The sequence below is a fragment of the Perca flavescens genome, chromosome 7 (genome assembly GCF_004354835.1).
Source record: "Perca flavescens isolate YP-PL-M2 chromosome 7, PFLA_1.0, whole genome shotgun sequence".
In the NCBI taxonomy this organism is placed as follows: domain Eukaryota; kingdom Metazoa; phylum Chordata; class Actinopteri; order Perciformes; family Percidae; genus Perca; species Perca flavescens.
Window position 1 is genome coordinate 30,882,202 of NC_041337.1, and position 18,152 is coordinate 30,900,353.

The following is an 18,152-nucleotide window of genomic DNA, read 5'->3' on the forward strand; positions in this document are numbered from 1 at the left end:
CGTGAATTACTATTTTGTGGCTGTGCATTTTTAACAAAATCTAAACTCACAAAACCCAGATAAAGATGTACAGTTTAGCTCAGGATTAGCAGAATTCAAGCTGCAGTATGTATGTATGTATGTATGTATGTATGTATGTATGGTGTGGAAATGCTATGCACCGTATGTATGGTATGGAGATTAGACGGTATTTGTTATATATAATAATAATAATAATAATAATAATAATAATAATAATAATAATAATAATAATAATATTGTTATTATGGAAAATGTATTAATGTAATTCTGTATGATTCAAAATATGTATTGCAAAAGTGTCAGTTGTTCCCCCTTTTTTCCTGTCAGGTTCACGCAGGTACAAGGATTAGACACAGCCCAAATGTATAAAGTTCATTGAATAAAAATTCCTCTCTCTTGAACTAGTAAACAAAATGTGTTTGAGATGAGTTGCTTTATTTAAAATAATCGTTTAAGTGTCCATGACCCAACGAAGAATAATTATTTTTATAGGTATGGCAAATGTTTGATTTAACGCATTCTCATGAACGGGTTGGTACGATATAGTATGACAATTTATGCACACAAATTGGTATGATGCTTCATGAGGACGGCCTGGTTTAATTTCCCCGACTTCCTCCCAACAGTTGAATATTACGGCCGAACATTTTCAACGTTTGATCTCACAGTGATGCATGTATGACTCATGTAGAGATGGTTTGACCACATCTTTTTACATTTATCAGCGAGGCAATCACAGATTAAGTATAACTGACTCAACCACTGGCTTGTGAGCGGAGCTAGCTTAGCAGAAATAAAGCCACAAACCTCTGGGTTGTGTTTATGCCACCAACAATCTTCCATCTAGGCAGGAAACAGTGATCTCACGCTTCTGCCTCCGATGTTCTTTCAGGAAACATAAAAGTGTCGACTCCTAACTGTGTTTTTTAGAGTTTATTTAAAGAAATCAGCTATTTACAATAGACTTGGGATTTAATGTATCTATAATTTTTTATTGACACAGGATATCTGTGAATTTATCCATTTATTTTGTATATATACTTCATTTTAGGAGTGTAGGAGTCAACATGAATTTACATTTGCTCATGTGATGTTCATATGTATAGCGTTCCTACAATGGTCATATGTGTTATAGTAAAAACGGAATAATAATGACAATAATATGAATAATAGTTATAAAAAATAACAGTAAAAGAATCAGAAAAATCTGAAAAAAAGAAAATAAACACACAAAGTGCACATATAGTATACACGCATATAATGTAGTATACATATATATTTATACATACATGCACATATACACACACATACATAAATTAAGAATAAATTACTGAATAAAAAGTCAAAGGGCACTCTGAACAGCAGCCGTCCCTGTGCTCAGGGTCTCACAGTGTGACTAGAATACCTAACCCTCAGTGGTCTTGACATTTACACATGGCATCAACATACTACCACATGCAGTACTGCAACAGATAAAAGGTCTCCATGAACATTTAGTGCACAAACCACAAAAAACGCTTTCAGATTTTTTCACTGGATATTTCATCTACTCCCACAGAGTGAAAACAAAAGCCGGCCGTGACTGATGTGGTTCACTCATGTTATAACTACCTCCTCGCAAAAACAAATTAAATGGCTGTGTTTTCATTGTGTTGCCAACAGAGATGATTTGTCTGCTGGATGATGAACAGAAATGAACAGAAACAGAAATAGTTACTGGTGATTACTGCACACATCATACTGTATGAAGGATAAGACTATAATTTAACTCAAACTACCAATAAGCAATGATGTGTCTTTGACAGAAGTCTGAGATATATATACATGGGTGCAATATATTATTAGCAAAGACAAATCGGCCTGTTGGTGATTTTTTTCATACATTGATGACAGGCTTATTGACCTGTAGGTAAGGTAGCCACTAAAGGTAGCCAGATATAGTTAAGCTTAAGGATTCACTGTGCTACATGTATGTTTAACATTAAAACATGATGTGTAAATATATGGATATGTCAATAATTATTATTGTAATACCTTAGTATTGTATGTACAATCAAATGGTATGTGTAAAGGCTTTAGGCCGCCCTTGTATGCCCAGATTAATATGCAACTCAATTTAATACAGTACGTGTTGGGGGTCCCTGCTCCGTCTTTCTTTCAGCTAGGTGGTCCTTGGCCTAAAAAACGTTGAAGATCCCTGCACTAGAGCATCAAATCTGTACCTGAAATAGTCCCCAACAAACGCAAATGCATCCTGTTTGAGTAACGTGCTAAAATCGATTTTCCTGATTTTTCCTGTTTCAGGAAATTATTTAACCTTTATTAAAAAAATGAAATTCATATTTGTGACCATTTTTAAAGATTGACACCTTCAGTAGGAACCCGTGGGCTTGGTGGCTGAGGGACAGAGAATAGGGATTTCATACTGAGAGACTGACATTGTTGGTGTTTCTCTTCAGAGGAATAATGTAAAATAAAACTTGTGTTAGCACAATGAAACATGTTTCAGTGTGAGTTTAACAGGCTGAAATTCTCTTTTACCAAAGTGAAATAATTTCGCAGGTGAGGATAAGTATTACTATATGTAATAGAAGGTGCACAGGTTAACCTTTTTCATTGAATTAAATGTATTCTTGTAGTTTGTTTAGTATTTATTATTTTATATATATATATATATATATATATATATATATATATATATATATATACTGTATATATATATAATATTTAATAAATAACAAATAAAGTATAAATCAAAGGCCAGCTGATATCTTCAGGGCATAATCCATACACATTTAAACGATTGCATTATTGCAAAAGCCTTGGAGCTTTTGTGAAAATCTCAACATTAAAACATACTTTAAAACCTAACTATTTCAAACTCACAATTAAAGAGGTATCTTGGTTGTCATCGAATCCTTCATTCTTGTACGTGCTAAAACATTTTACCATAGAATTCAGTAACAACCTTATAATTTTTTAAGTATAATTAGTGCTCGAAGTGGGCCGGTACTCAACGGTACGCAGGTCCGGCATTTCTACATTTTACTCTTAAGCGTACCTGCACTTTTTCTTGCGTACCGCTATTTCTACCACTGACAGAGAAAGAGTGTGTCAGTGTCAGTGTCAGAGAGATTGACCCTAACATTACATAAACTACACTACCCAGACGGCACTACGTGATTTACCTCGGATCTTGACAAATCACGTAAGGCAAGCAGTCGGCCCACCCTATCAGAAGTTCGCTTAGCCACGGACGGTAGTTCAGAAAAGCTGTCTGATGCCTGCAGCCTAACCGTAACATATTTTTTACTGCTGAAAACCTAGAAACTAAAAAGAAGTGTGTTGAGTTTGTTTTGGACACCACACACACTGTGTACAACACTTAAACTTATTCCACCAACCAGTGCTTGAAGTGGGAAAAAAAAGGTGCCGTACTGTCTTGCAAACACAAATGCTTGGATTGGACCAACTCAACAGAAGAATGCCTGTACACTGTGTGTAAAATTATTAGGCAAGTTGTATTCCTGAGGATTTATTGTATTGTAAGAAATACATTGCTTTCAGTCAACCAGAAATGTTAATAAACCTCAAATATGAATATTTAACAAAGGAAAAGTGAGTTTTGGGTTTCTCAGGAAAGTATGTGTGCAGAATTATTAGGCAACTAGGTAACACTTTATAATAACTATCCATAATTCATCATTTATTAAGCATTAGTTAACTATTAGTTAATGGTTTGTTCATTATTACTTATTAATTGTTCATACATAGTTCATCATGAGTAAAGTATTTGTTCACACAATTATAAATTGTTTGTTCATAGTAAATAAGCCTATTAGTTAATGTTTTTTTTCATCATTATTAATTAATTGTTCTTACATAATTCATCATCAGTAAAGCATTTATTCACATAGTTATAAATGGTTTGTTCATAGTAAATAAGCCTATCTTGAAAAATATGTTTGTAAGTACATGATTTATACTTAACAAATAATGAAACAACCATTTGTAAATGAAATAATTTTCCCATTATAAACCAGTTACTAACTATTGCTAAATGCTTTGTTCATCATTTGTAAAGCACTGCTCCTATGTTAATTCTCATGAATGAAGCATTTGTATACACACTCATAAATGCTTTGTTCATAGTAAATAAGGCTCTTGGAAGTTATGTTCATAAATAGAAGTTTGACACTTTCTAAGTATTGCAAAAACCATTAGTAAATTAAATAATTTTCCCTTTATAAACTATCTACAAACTAGTAGTAATTTATTTGTTTATCATTTGTAAAGCATAGTTCCTACATTCATTCTAATCAGTAAAGCATTTGTAAATGCAGTTAGTAAATGGTTGGTCCATAGTAAGTAAGCCCATGTAAAATGTTTAATCAGTATATTTTTTGCCCATCTAGCCCGCTAGCATCCATGCTAATCGGTGCTAATCATGGTTGTATTAAGAGAATGGTGCTAATACTGTCTATTGCAGGGGTCACCAACGCGGTGCCCGCGGGCACCAGGTAGCCCCCAAGGACCACATGAGTAGCCCTCAGGCCTATTCTAAAAATGAAAATTGAATATTGATATTATCGGTTACCCACCTTGTTAAGTCATTGTTGATAATTATTGTGAGAAATCATTAACATGACCAGTGTCTTCACATAAATGAGTATCATTAATCATTAATAATCATATATAACTAAAGGCAAACTGAGCAAATTTGTTATTTCATAAGAGTGTATCAAACTGGTAGCCCTTCGTATGACTCAATACCCATAAAGTAGCTCTCAGTTTCAAAAAGGTTGGTGACCCCTGGTCTATTGCTAATAGTGCAAAGCTAACGGGTTAGCTAAGATGCTGTATTCATATGCTAATAGGGTAATTAGCTACAAAAGGCTAGCGGAGTACTGTGTATTGCCTGTGAAAAGGCTAATGATTCTATCTATTGGTTATGGAAACTAATGTTGCTTTTCAACACTATTGCTAGCTGCGGGTATCTGTTGAAGTTGTGTGTTTAATTGTTTAACTGGAGTTTATGGAGAAGTAACTCAAAGAGGCTAATATTTAGTGCATTCTTTCTACTGTTACCTGTGCAGGGAGGGATAAATAAGCACGCATGTCTTAATGCCTCTAAATTACAACACTGTAGCTTAAGTTATGGGAAAATAATACAATTTGAGAGATGTTTACATGCAATTTATGCAATTATATTAAGAATAGAGTTAATGTTACTAAGGTAGGTTCCATAAAACTTGAATTAGAAATGTATTTTTTGTATAAAGGTTACAAAATAATATAAATGTACTTTTGATACCTGAAAGGGATTTATATACTTTTGATACTTAAGAGAAGATGTTTAAGAACGGTGGTACAACTGAATAGAGATTTAGATATTTCAATATGGGTTATGAAATATCACCTCATTTTATTTTCATTGTAGCCTAAGCAATTGATTGTATTACTGAATAGTAATTGAGAGAACTGATTTGGCCTTATCTACAGGTGAAGGAGGTGGAGATTTGAAAAGCGCTACGCACGGGAGGTCCGGTCCAGAGAGGGATATTGGATCACATCGACTCTTCAGATCCCAGAGTCTTCCAGGGGTTAGAGATTCCCAGTTCAGTGGGCTGGCTGGCGAGCTACAGGATCGAGACTCAGAACTTATACGAATTGCCCTGGATTCCTTCTTCATGGTGGTAGGACAAACAGAAACCAAACTCATATGGGCCCCAACGTTGAACATCTCTGAACTCTTGTCATCAAAGAACAATTCAGCTCATAGAACTAAGAGGGTTTATTTTATGAGCTCACTTTATTATTTTTGTTGTTATTTTTCATACCTGTGTTTTATCTGTATATGTGTATGCCATGTTTCTGTGTATATTAATACACTTCTCAAACTTTATCCTGGTTTCCTAGTCTCTTTATTGATGTTCAATTCTCTGGCTCTTAACAATCTATTTTTCTTCTGGTTCTGGTCCAAATTCACATTGATATCAACTACATAACACTACTACGAGCCATTTCATAAATGTACATTCTTACGACATCGTAATAAGGGTTACAAATACTTTTTTTACTTGTGTCTCTGTTGTATCTGCTAGCCTTTGCAACTCATTTATAAATGCTTTGTAAAGCATAGAAAATGCTCACTTTAGATGGGCTCACACAGTATACTTAACTAACCAGTAGTAACTCATGAGTTAATCATGGATTGATGTGTTGGTAAGTGCTTGTTAAAGATGTATTAACACTAAATATCCATAGGCATATTTCTGAAGGCATGTCAAAATAGAATACATGTGTGTGTCCAGGTTCTGTTAGCCTTTGGAACTCATTTATAAATGGTTTGTAAAGCATAGAAAGTACTCACTTTAGATGGGCTCACACAGTATACTTAACTAACCAGTAGTAACTCATGAGTTAATCATGGATTACATTATTGGTAAGTATATGTAACAGATGTGTTAACACCCAAGCTATTAGTTTAGGCCTTTTTCTAAATCATAACATTTTATTTAAGACATGAACAAATGTAGGTCTAGATACTCTGTTAATCATTAACTTCCTAGTTATAAACAACCGTTTACGTTCCTGAGTACCTAGTTGATAATGGTAAAATTACTTAATTTACAAATGGTTAATGCATCATGTAGGAATTATTAAAAAATATACTGATTAAACATTTTACATGGGCTTACTTACTATGGACCAACCATTTACTAACTGCATTTACAAATGCTTTACTGATTAGAATGAATGTAGGAACTATGCTTTACAAATGATAAACAAATAAATTACTACTAGTTTGTAGATAGTTTATAAAGGGAAAATTATTTAATTTACTAATGGTTTTTGCAATACTTAGAAAGTGTCAAACTTCTATTTATGAACATAACTTCCAAGAGCCTTATTTACTATGAACAAAGCATTTATGAGTGTGTATACAAATGCTTCATTCATGAGAATTAACATAGGAGCAGTGCTTTACAAATGATGAACAAAGCATTTAGCAATAGTTAGTAAATGGTTTATAATGGGAAAATTATTTCATTTACAAATGGTTGTTTCATTATTTGTTAAGTATAAATCATGTACTTACAAACATATTTTTCAAGATAGGCTTATTTACTATGAACAAACCATTTATAACTATGTGAATAAATGCTTTACTGATGATGAATTATGTAAGAACAATTAATTAATAATGATGAAAAAAAACATTAACTAATAGGCTTATTTACTATGAACAAACCATTTATAATTGTGTGAACAAATACTTTACTCATGATGAACTATGTATGAACAATTAATAAGTAATAATGAACAAACCATTAACTAATAGTTAACTAATGCTTAATAAATGATGAATTATGGATAGTTATTATAAAGAGTTACCGGAAACTATTAGTGTGCAGAATTATTATGCAACTAAATAAAAAACTGAAATTTTCCCATCTCACTTAATAAATAATAAAACTCAAAAACTAAATAAAAACAAAAAAATTAAAAAATAAACACTTCTGACTTTTCAAGAAATAGTCAGTGACCAATATAGCCACCCTTCTTAACAATAACTGTCATGAGCCTTCCATCCATGGAATCTGTGAGTTTCTTGATCTGTTGATGATCAACTTTTTGTGCAGCAGCAACCACAGCCTCCCAAATGCTGTTTGCTCTTTCCTCACTGTAAATCTCATGTTTTAGAAGGGCCCACAACTTCTCAATGGGGGAGCCATGTCATTATTTTGTCATCTTTAAGGCCTTTGCTGGCTAGCCAGGCAGTGGAGTACTTGGATGCATGTGATGGAGCATTGTCCTGCATAAAAATCATGGCCTTCTTGAAAGATATAGACATTTTCCTGTACCAGTGCTTGAAGACAGTATCTTCTAAAAACTTGCAGTAGTTTTGGGATTTGATTTTAACTCCATCTTCAACCCGAAAAGGTCCAACTAGCTCATCCTTAATAATAGCAGCCCATACCAGTACCCCACCTCCACCTTGCTGGCGTCTGACTTGAAGTGGAGCTCTGTGCCCATTAGTGATCCAGCCACGAGCCCATCCATCTGGTCCGTCAAGAGACACTCTCATTTCATCTGTCCATAAAACCTTGAAAAATCTGTCTTCAGATATTTCTTGGCCCAGTCTTGACGTTTCAACTTATGAGTCTTATTAAGTGGTGGTCGTGTTTCAGCCTTTCTTACCTTGGCCATGTCTCTGAGCACTGAACACCTTGTACTTCTGGACACTCCAGGTAGGTTGCATTTCTGGAATATGGCAGCACTGGAGGTTAATGGTGTCCTGGTAACTTCACGTTTAATTCTTCTCAAGTCTTTAGCAGTTAATCTGCGTCTTTTTTTCCCCACACGTTTCTTGCGAACCTGTTGACTATTTGCAAAAAAAACTTTGATTGTTCGGTGATCATGCCTCAATATCTTTTGCTATTTCAAGAGTGCTGCATCCCTCTGAAAGGCATTTTACAATTTTTGACTTTTCAGAGTTTGTTAAATCTCTTTTTTTGCCCATTTTGTCTGAGGTAAAGAAGCTGCCTAATGATTATGCACACCGTGATGTAGGGTGTTGATAACTTTAGGCCACATCCTCCCTCATTACACAAATACACATCACCTGATAATGCTTAAATCAAATTAACATTCAAGTTTATATAGCTTGGAATTGGAAAATGTGCATGAAAATGACGATAAGGTCAAAATACTCACTTGCCTAATAATTGTGAACACAGTGTAGATGTCAATAATTTTTTCTATAACCCCCCCCCCTAAGAAATACTTTGTAAAAGCCTTGTTTCTACTTCATCTGTTTGATTTTATTATTGCCTGGAAGCTGCCAGGCTACTTTTCAAAATGTCATTTTCCTTGCCTTCTATTTGGTCTTGGCTTGATGTCAACCTTGTTAAAAACATAGAGGTATATCATGGAAGCCAGCGATACCAGGAGTTGATGAAATTTAAAGCGACCTCCTGATGGACTTACATCCCTAATGGACTGTCGCAGCTGGACGGTGCGATATCTCACCCCCTGTAATAAGCCAGCAGCTATGGGCCTGGCCGTTGAGCGGGAACGCTTGGAGAGGCTAGGTTTGCCCCCTGCCGTTGTGCACACTATCCAGGGTGCGAGAGCCCCCTCCACTACGGCGTGTTACGCTGGCCGATGGTCCGCTTTCCAGTGCTGGTGTGTGGAGAAAAGGTGCAGAACGCACATCGTGTCCTCGGCCCCTCGTGTTAACCTACCTCCAGTCATTGGTAGATAACGATTTGGCTCCATCTACAGTTAAAGCCTATGTGGCGGCCATTTCGTCCTGCCATGAGGGCTATGGGGAGAGGTCGGTTTTTGCGCACCCCATGGTGAAGTGTTTTTTTTTAAGGGGGTCAGACGACAGAAAACTGTTGTGCGTTCTCTCACACCTCAATGGGATTTAACCCTGGTGCTCCGAGCTCTGGGGAATCATCCTTCCAAGCCTCTAGCACAAGTCTCTCTCAGGATGCTGTCACTGATAACAGCGCTCCTCCTCGCCTTGATGTCGGCTAAGATTGGTTAAGCTTGCAGCAGAAATCACATCATAAGGCATTTCAACGACATCAATCCAAAATATAGAAAAGAAAAACACAAAAAGAAGACTGTAATATCTACATGTTACAGTCTTCTTTTTGTCTTTTTCTTTTCTATTTTTTGGATTGATGTCGTTGAAATGCCTTATGATGTGATTTCTGCTGCAACCTAATTTCCCCACGAGGACAATAAATAAACAAACAAACAAACAAACAAGAGGGTGAGTCATTTATGCACGCTGTTGGTTTCACTGTCCTGCCTTTCTTTTAGAGGGAACAGGAGCGTGGCTATTTTACAGCCAAATCCTTCATTTACACTGAAAGTTTTAATGAACTCCTTTCGGTCGAAGCTGGCAGACTTTGGCCTGGCTCAAAAGAGAGGCATTCTGATACGCTTCATCACAGGAACCCTTCCCTACATGGCCCCAGAACTTTGTACAGTGGCCCTGATGGAGGGCCAAAAAGAAGTGACAGCTCCTCCGCTTAGTGTGGAGCCAAGTCTGGACACCTGGGCCTTCGGTGTGGTTATCTTCTGCATCCTTACGGGGTATTTCCCCTGGGAGCGCTTCATGGTCTTGGACAACTTCTACCAGGAGTTTGCAGACTGGTGCAGAATGAAGGAGAGACCAAACACTGAGGATGACATTCCTCCTTTGTGGAAAAGGTTCACTCCAGAAGCCATGGAAATGTTTGGTAAGCTCCTGGCTCTGGATGTAGGAAAGATGTGTACAGTCCCCCACTGTAAAAGCATGTTAAATATACAATTATAGGTGAAAACAGTAGTATTATGTATTCTGTGGCTCTGGAGGGAGCTGTCTATAGTTACAAATAAATAAAATAACCTTGATGATGTTGGGGTTATCTTGGATTGGGCTTTAAACCTAACATTTTTAACAGAAATACTGCATTACAAACTTGACACATAGGGTTTGAAAGAATTGTACACACTTGCATTGTGGGAATGTAGGATCCACTGTGTTTGGAGCTTGACAAGTCAGGACGTCTCAGCCTCTGCTGCACCATTCTCTTTCAGTCTGTCTTGTGAGTCCCCCAACTCTATTCAAATGCAATATTAAAATACTGGCGTACCCCTTTAAAGGTGCTGTACTCTAAATACTGAAAAAAGGGGTCTGGGATTGCCTCCACACGGCTCTCACAGACCGTTCTCCATCTTGTCAAATAATTACCTTTTGTCACATGCACTAACATTCAGGCACAGCCAAAGAAAAGAGATGTTCAAAATACATTACACACAGAGGGAGCGTGACTTCCTTCTCTGCTCAGGATGCCATTATTCCACTATTATCTTTACATGGCAAATATTTGTTTACTGCTATATCAATGTTCTGAATGTCAAGTACAGCCCCAATACAATTCAATTTTATTTATAGTATCAAATCATAACCAGTTATCTCAAGACACTTTACAGATATAGTAGGTCTAGACCACACTCTATAATTTACAAAGACCCAACAATTCCAGTAATTCCCCTAAGCGCAAGCAGTTAGTGCGACAGTGGCGAGGAAAAACGTCCTTTTAGGGAGAAACTTTGGGTGGTGAAGAGAGTAAAAGTACTTTCTAATGTACTAATAAATGTAATTTCCAACCACTGTTGAATTATTAGGTACAACACATAGACGTGTATAACATGACAAAAAATGACCCATGAAGTGGGACTACATTTTTATGAACAATATTTTTTCATGATTCGTAAAATGAGTACAACTGGATTTCAGTGTCATCTTCTTCTCTATTCTGAGTACATGAGTACAAATTACAACCTTTTACCATAGACTAAAGTACATGGCTGCAAACAAATCCATTGTTTATTGTACTGAATGGTACAACAGCATGTGATTGTAGTGGTGCCTAAGGACTAAAACGGGCTGTTTGTGGACAGCAATTACATTGATTATTTTGGCACGCTTTGGCTTTGTTTGGCTTGGTTTCCAGATATTGCTGTGATCTGCATGCTTGAGGCAGCACATGCTCATTTATTGCAAAAAGCATCTGGAGTGCAACAGGCTGCTGTTGTGCATTCTGACCTTCTGCCCAGGGTGGGGCTGTTGTGTCGAGTTATCACATAGAACTTACAGTTTTTTCCAACTGCTTACACACAAAATCTTTTCATGTCACACAATTTTTTAAACCTCTCACTCAAAGTGCAAAACTACACAGCAAATCTCCAAAACCATAAGCTATTTCTCAGCCTTTCACTCAGTTTTCAATTGCATAAAAGTTTTTTTCAAAACATTAAATACAATTCTCTACCTAAGACACAAAACAGGAAGTGACTTGCTTTCCTTTTCTAAACACAACCAATCAAAATGCTTCACTTATTTACTAGGGCACACACTCCTCACATTTGCAAACACATTATGTCATCTCAATGGATGCCAACAATAGACAGAGAGCAAGGGGAGGAGAAGGGAGACACAGGGGACAACAACGAGGAGGAGGAGGAGGAGGGAAAAAGAGGAAGAAAGAGAGTCATCTCTGATGAGATCAGGGCCACACTTATTCATCATGTAATCAACCACGGATTGACCAATGAGAGAAGCCCATCTTGAGTAACTTTACAGTAGCGTCCATACTGCATGCAACTATCTAATGACTATTTCAGCATTACAAATCAATCAGAATTTTTTTTTTTTTGCATACAATCCCCCTTTCTTTTTGGGAATTGTGTGTAGAGTTTTGAAAAAAGGAGACATAGTTTTGAAAACGTGCGTAAACAGTTGGAAAAAAACTGTAAAGTGAAAGCAGTGCGGCTCTATCTAGGTTTCACCTATGTTGCTGCACAAACTGATACAAATTGTTGAGAGTTTTAACCGTGGATCGTTTACTTAGATAATTTTAATATACAGTATAACTTTTAATATCAGCCCAGTCTCATGGCAGTTTGTAAAATGGTCACGTTATTGAATCTATTGATTTGTGTACAGCACACGTTAATGTCGTTATTTTCGTGTGGTGATCACAAATTTTAAAGTAATGTATTTCAATGGGAAGCATATTTCGTGATCACAGAACGATTACAGTAGCTAAAATCCGCGCAGGGAGGTGGTGGTGGATGGGTCAAACAACACAGGACTTTCACCCCGGAGACCGGGGATCGCGTCCTGCGTGGTGCAGTTCCTTTCCCCGTTCTTCTTTTCCTAACCACAATCGTCCCGTTGTTGTGGCCAGCGTGTGGCATTTCATTTCCCCGTTGTTGCGTCCCCCAGAGCAGCCCAGTGTCATGGCAGTTCGTGAAGTGGTCACGTTCGAAAATCGTGACCTGTACACAAAATAAACAAGAAAATCGTGACCTGTACACAAAATAAACAAGAAAATCGTGACCTGTACACAAATCAATAAATCTAAACAACGTGACCATTTCACGAACTGGCGTGAGACCGGGTTGTTAGTATATATTGATCAACATTTAAAAAGTGAAGTTCATGAATGTGAAACTATTTATGAACAGAGTTTTTGTTATATATTATTTTTATAGAGATTTTGTAATTCAATCTTTGATTATAATGAGACAACAATGAGTTTGACATAACAAAAAAATGAAAAATATAACAGTATGATAGATATATTGAAAATAAAACAATTATATATAAAAAAATATGAAGCATAAACAGTTTAATCAATCATCCAGACTTTCTTTGTATAGCACTTTTCATGAATAGAAAATATAACACAAAGAGCATCACAGTGGCTTTGTAACTGATAAAACAGTCAATAATAACAACATTCACTGAAAATAAAAACAGGAGCTGAGGAAACGCAATCATAAATATCATTTTACTGTGAGGAGACACCAGAAGCAGTTGTTACCGTACCCCTACACTTCACGATTGCTGTAGCGTTGTTCATAATCTTAAGGTGTGAGAGCATAAATTAGAATCATGTATCCATCCACTTAGTCGTGCTCTTTTCATCCACTCTCTTGGGCTGATATCATATTACCCTCTTTGAAGTTAGAACCATGACCTATGTCAGATTTCTGTGTCCGTCTCTCGTTTTTATCCCCCCTTTCACCTACTTCACTGACCTTCTTCAACCCCTTTACATTAATAATCTCTTGATAATCTGCTACAGCTGGCTCTCCACTGATGGATGTCCTGTTTTGTCCGAGTATAAAGGACATCACAGGTGCTTTCAGGATGGGACGTGAACCGATCTAAGGGGGGCAGACCCAAACTTGGCAGGGGGCCTGGACCTGCTTATCCCCCTCATGTGTTACAGCATTTTTAGGGCATTACACCAACCAGGGTCATCTTTCAGCTGACCCATGGTCATATAAACACTAATACAGCCAGAAAATCTGACCACAAAGCCCTCTGTGCTTGTGTTTACACACATACAGTAGCCAACCTAGTGTTTAAAAAGATTAAAACAATATTTTGCATGCCTATTCAGTGTAACACAGCATTACAATCAGGGTATTAATCTTGTGCACTTTAAAAAGCCTGCCTTACAGAGGAAAGAAGAAGAAAATATATATTCTTTACGTGTTTCAATGCATATTTTTTCTCACTTTGTTGCATATGAGTGAGAGATTATGCTTTCCTGCTAAATCTAACAGTCTAAAAATTCATACTTTTAATGGTAGACTGAACAAATAAGCTTAAGTGGAATTTACAGGAAACTTCATCAACACGAGAATCAGGTCTTATCATCACACCATTTCCTTTGCCTGCCAAATTAAGATCGTTTAGTGCTGTTATGAAAGACACTGTGGTCATGGACTTTCCCTTTATCTTATCTACAAGGCTGTCATGCTTCTGATACTTGACGACTAACAGAAAACAGCCCATCATCATGCACTGTGACGGTTAGTTACACATGTTCTGAAAAGGGCTGTTTCAGGCCAGCTGTCCCCAGCCAGGGGTACTTCAGTTACCAGGGGATACCTGGAGTAGCTCTGCTTATATGAGAATGGAAACATTATGATATCAATAATGTACTACTACTTCATAGATAAGTTTGAAGCTTTAACAAGAAGAATGTTTGGGTTGCCAGGCTGTGAAAAAACACCTCTGGCTGCTCTCCTCCAGCGGGACACCTGATTGGACTTTTGAGCTCTTCAATTCATCAGGGAGTTTTCAAAATGAAGCATTCATTGATGTGTTTATTAACAACTTAGTAACATTTACAGCTGCATTATTAAAATTCCATCTACTGACGCTTTAGTCATGATTTAGTAACATTTCTAAATGTAGACTCAATGGCTTATTAGAGAGCCATTAGTATTTATTTATGGTACTGACATTTATAACTGCATTATTTCCAAATAGAAAAGAATAAAGTAATAACACTTTAAATGCAACTATAATGACATTTTCATTATCCGTTTATACACCAGCCTCCACAGGTGCCCACAGGAGGAGTTATAGTCTTCATGTTTTTTTTATATTAACTGCTAGTTATGGATCATTAAGTCTTTACAATGTATTATATAATATAACATATTCTATTATATAACAATGCATACACCTCAGTTTCCCACAAACCTGAGTGAATTGTTTTACTGTAACATCACATATTGCTATGGAGAGTCTGTGAAAACTTTTGAGTGTGTTAAAATGCACACTGGTGTCCCAGTTATGAGTCATAATCATGTTATTTGTGTGTCTGCATTCATGATTTTAACATTATCTACGTTTCGCATTGTCTGTGTAGAAGGGGTCTTAATCTCTGCAACTTTCCAGTACTGACTGAGTTACAGATATATTACTCACATCAGACATTCTCTGAGCACATTTTGATCAATCATTTTTATTCTGTTGTTTGTTTTTCTTACACAAGGCCAATTACCTTATTTACGTAGTAAATGAAATGCAGGAACTATGGACGTCATTGGGACAGACTTTTAAAAGTAGTCTGTTTACAATAATTACAAATAGTTTTACTTCTCTTTGGCACTCCTCTGGCTCATGGCACCCAATCACCTATGCCTGAAAACTGGCCTGCTGCTGGATATTTGTTTAATAATCCTTAACTGAACTAGGAGATTTTCCCACACAGTAAGAACATAACTTTATTTCTCATTCTCAAGCCTGAAATCTTCATATTATGACATTGTACCTTTACGTACTGTATGTCTGGAGCAAAGACTCTATAATAAAAAGTAATGTGTTTCCAATAGCATAATTTCTAGCTTTCTTTCTCTCTCTCACACACACACACACACACACACACACACACACACACACACATGCAGATATCCAGGCATTCTGGATGAAACCATACACATGGGAGCACTATTAATAATACCATATTGTTTGTTATGAAAAATCACCACAACTGGGGACGCGTTGATCTGCTGCCGCCGGTAGGGCCGCTAATTTTGGAAATGCTCTTGTGGGTCGAGTTAGAGGGAAAAAACGACCTATGTGGTCGAATCAGGGCTGGACTGGCCATCTGGCATACCGGGCATTTTCCCAGTGGGCCGACGCACTTTTGGGCCGAATCGCTGATGTAAATAGGCCTTTTTTTATTTTTTGGCCGGGCCGGCCCATAAAGAATTCACAGCGGCACATTGGTTAATTTTCTTTATTGGCACTAGCCTGACCCAATCAAATCCAGGAACCCCCTTCCGCACTCCGGGCCGCAAATTTACGAATCCCACTATGGCCACGCCTCCCGGCCCTGAGACCCTGTAATAGTTATGCTGGAAGTTTAGTATCCACGTTAAAATGGACAAACGACCACTAAAGTGCAAGGGAGGTGCAGAGAAATCACAGGAGAAAAAGATTAAGAATCTACAGGCGGATTCCTCAAAAATGTCTGACATGTTTGGGGCTGTAGTAGCTGCTTCAACATCGGCATTACCTGAAGCCGAGGAGGAGGAGAGGTGGCAGAAACAGCATCATGACAGGGAAGAAGCCACGAGGAGGAGGAGAGTGTCCATGATAGGGCCACGGGAGCGAGTGAGGAAAAGATGGAAGAGAGAGTAGATGACGATGTGGTAAGGAGTAGGTAAATTAACAGGGACTCTCATGAAGGGAGGGAGGCTGTGTGTGTGTGTGTGTGTGTGTGTGTGTGTGTGTGTGTGTGTGTGTGTGTGTGTGTGTGTGTGTGTGTGTGTGTGTGTCACGTCATAACGACAACAAGCAGTTTGTCTGTAACATTAAAGTTAGTGGCTGTTCAAGCTTACATTGAAAATGCTAGCAGATAGCCTGTTGGGTAGCTGAAAAGTCTGTGATCTATAAAATCAGTGTTGATACAAGCATCAGTGTTCCTTGAAATGCTTAATTAGCTTCTCTTGTATTGGTGCTCTTTTCCAGGGCATATACTACTATCAGCTTTATTGTAGCTTTTGGGAAGGGTTATGGTTATGGTTATTGAATTTAGCAGACACTTTTGTCCAAAGGGACAAAATATGAATCTTACATTTAAATTTAAAGTTGCTAAACCAATATTAAGCAAAATAGTAATAATACAAATAATGGCAATACAATATAAAATATCAATAATAAAAAAAATGTAAAAATACCATAAATATACAAATCATAACTCTAAGAATAAATTAATTATTTAAGTGTAAGATCAACAGATAAATCTTGACACCCCTCTTGAAGGATCCAAAACTATCACATGAACGCTGAACACTAGGCAACTCCTATCATTGAATGCACGCATATTTTAAGAGGACTGTCTGCAGGGAATGTGTCTAACCAATCGCAGTGGGTGTGGGCCGCCTGGGCCAAAAATGCCAGGGCCGATTTATTTGTCCCAGTCCAGCCCTGGGTCAAATGAGATGAAGGACTTGTTGAGAGAAAGAGAATTTCTTATTAGAGTCTTACAAATTCTTCTAAACAACACAATGCTAATGCTGACTTAATGCAATTGTTAACTCTTTCATTTACAGATCACTATTTGTCTGCTGTATCTATTTCAGCTTTAGCCACACAGCAGATCTATTCCTTCCCCGAGATCCCCCAGCAAGACCTCTGACAGCGGGGCTGGGTGCGATGTTAACATATCATACGAGGGCTGCTGCTTACAAATTAGTCCCTTTGGGTGTATCAGTCACTCTTGACTAAACATGTGAGGCTCTAGCAGGCCCACCAATCTCTTAAAAGCACCACCAGTTGGTCTGCTGGTCCCTTACGGATGCTCTTTCCCATGTTAACATTTGTAGCGAGCAGCTGCTCTCTCTATATTTGGGGGGTGGGGTGGGGTTGTTGAGTATCCTAAAGTGCATGAAGATGAAACTGTATTTGAAATGTTTGCCAGAGTGTTTGTGCATGGAGACATTAGTGCATTGTTAAAGATTAGACCAGCAGGGAATTTTAGGCAATCCTGAGTCACTCTACAACCGATGTCATGTGAAGAAAACGGCTTATTGTGCTGTGTATCAAACTATATATGACAAAGATAACATACAGTTTGATACTCAACATCTGAGCCGTTTTTTCAAAGTCCCCGGAGTCTATGAGGCATCACTAGATGCAAGTAGAGAATAAAACATAAAAGTGGTAACATAGAGCATACACAAAGTCTTGGTAAAGAATTTAATGTTTTGCTGCACAATACTCCTATTAACACAAAGCTAGCACAATG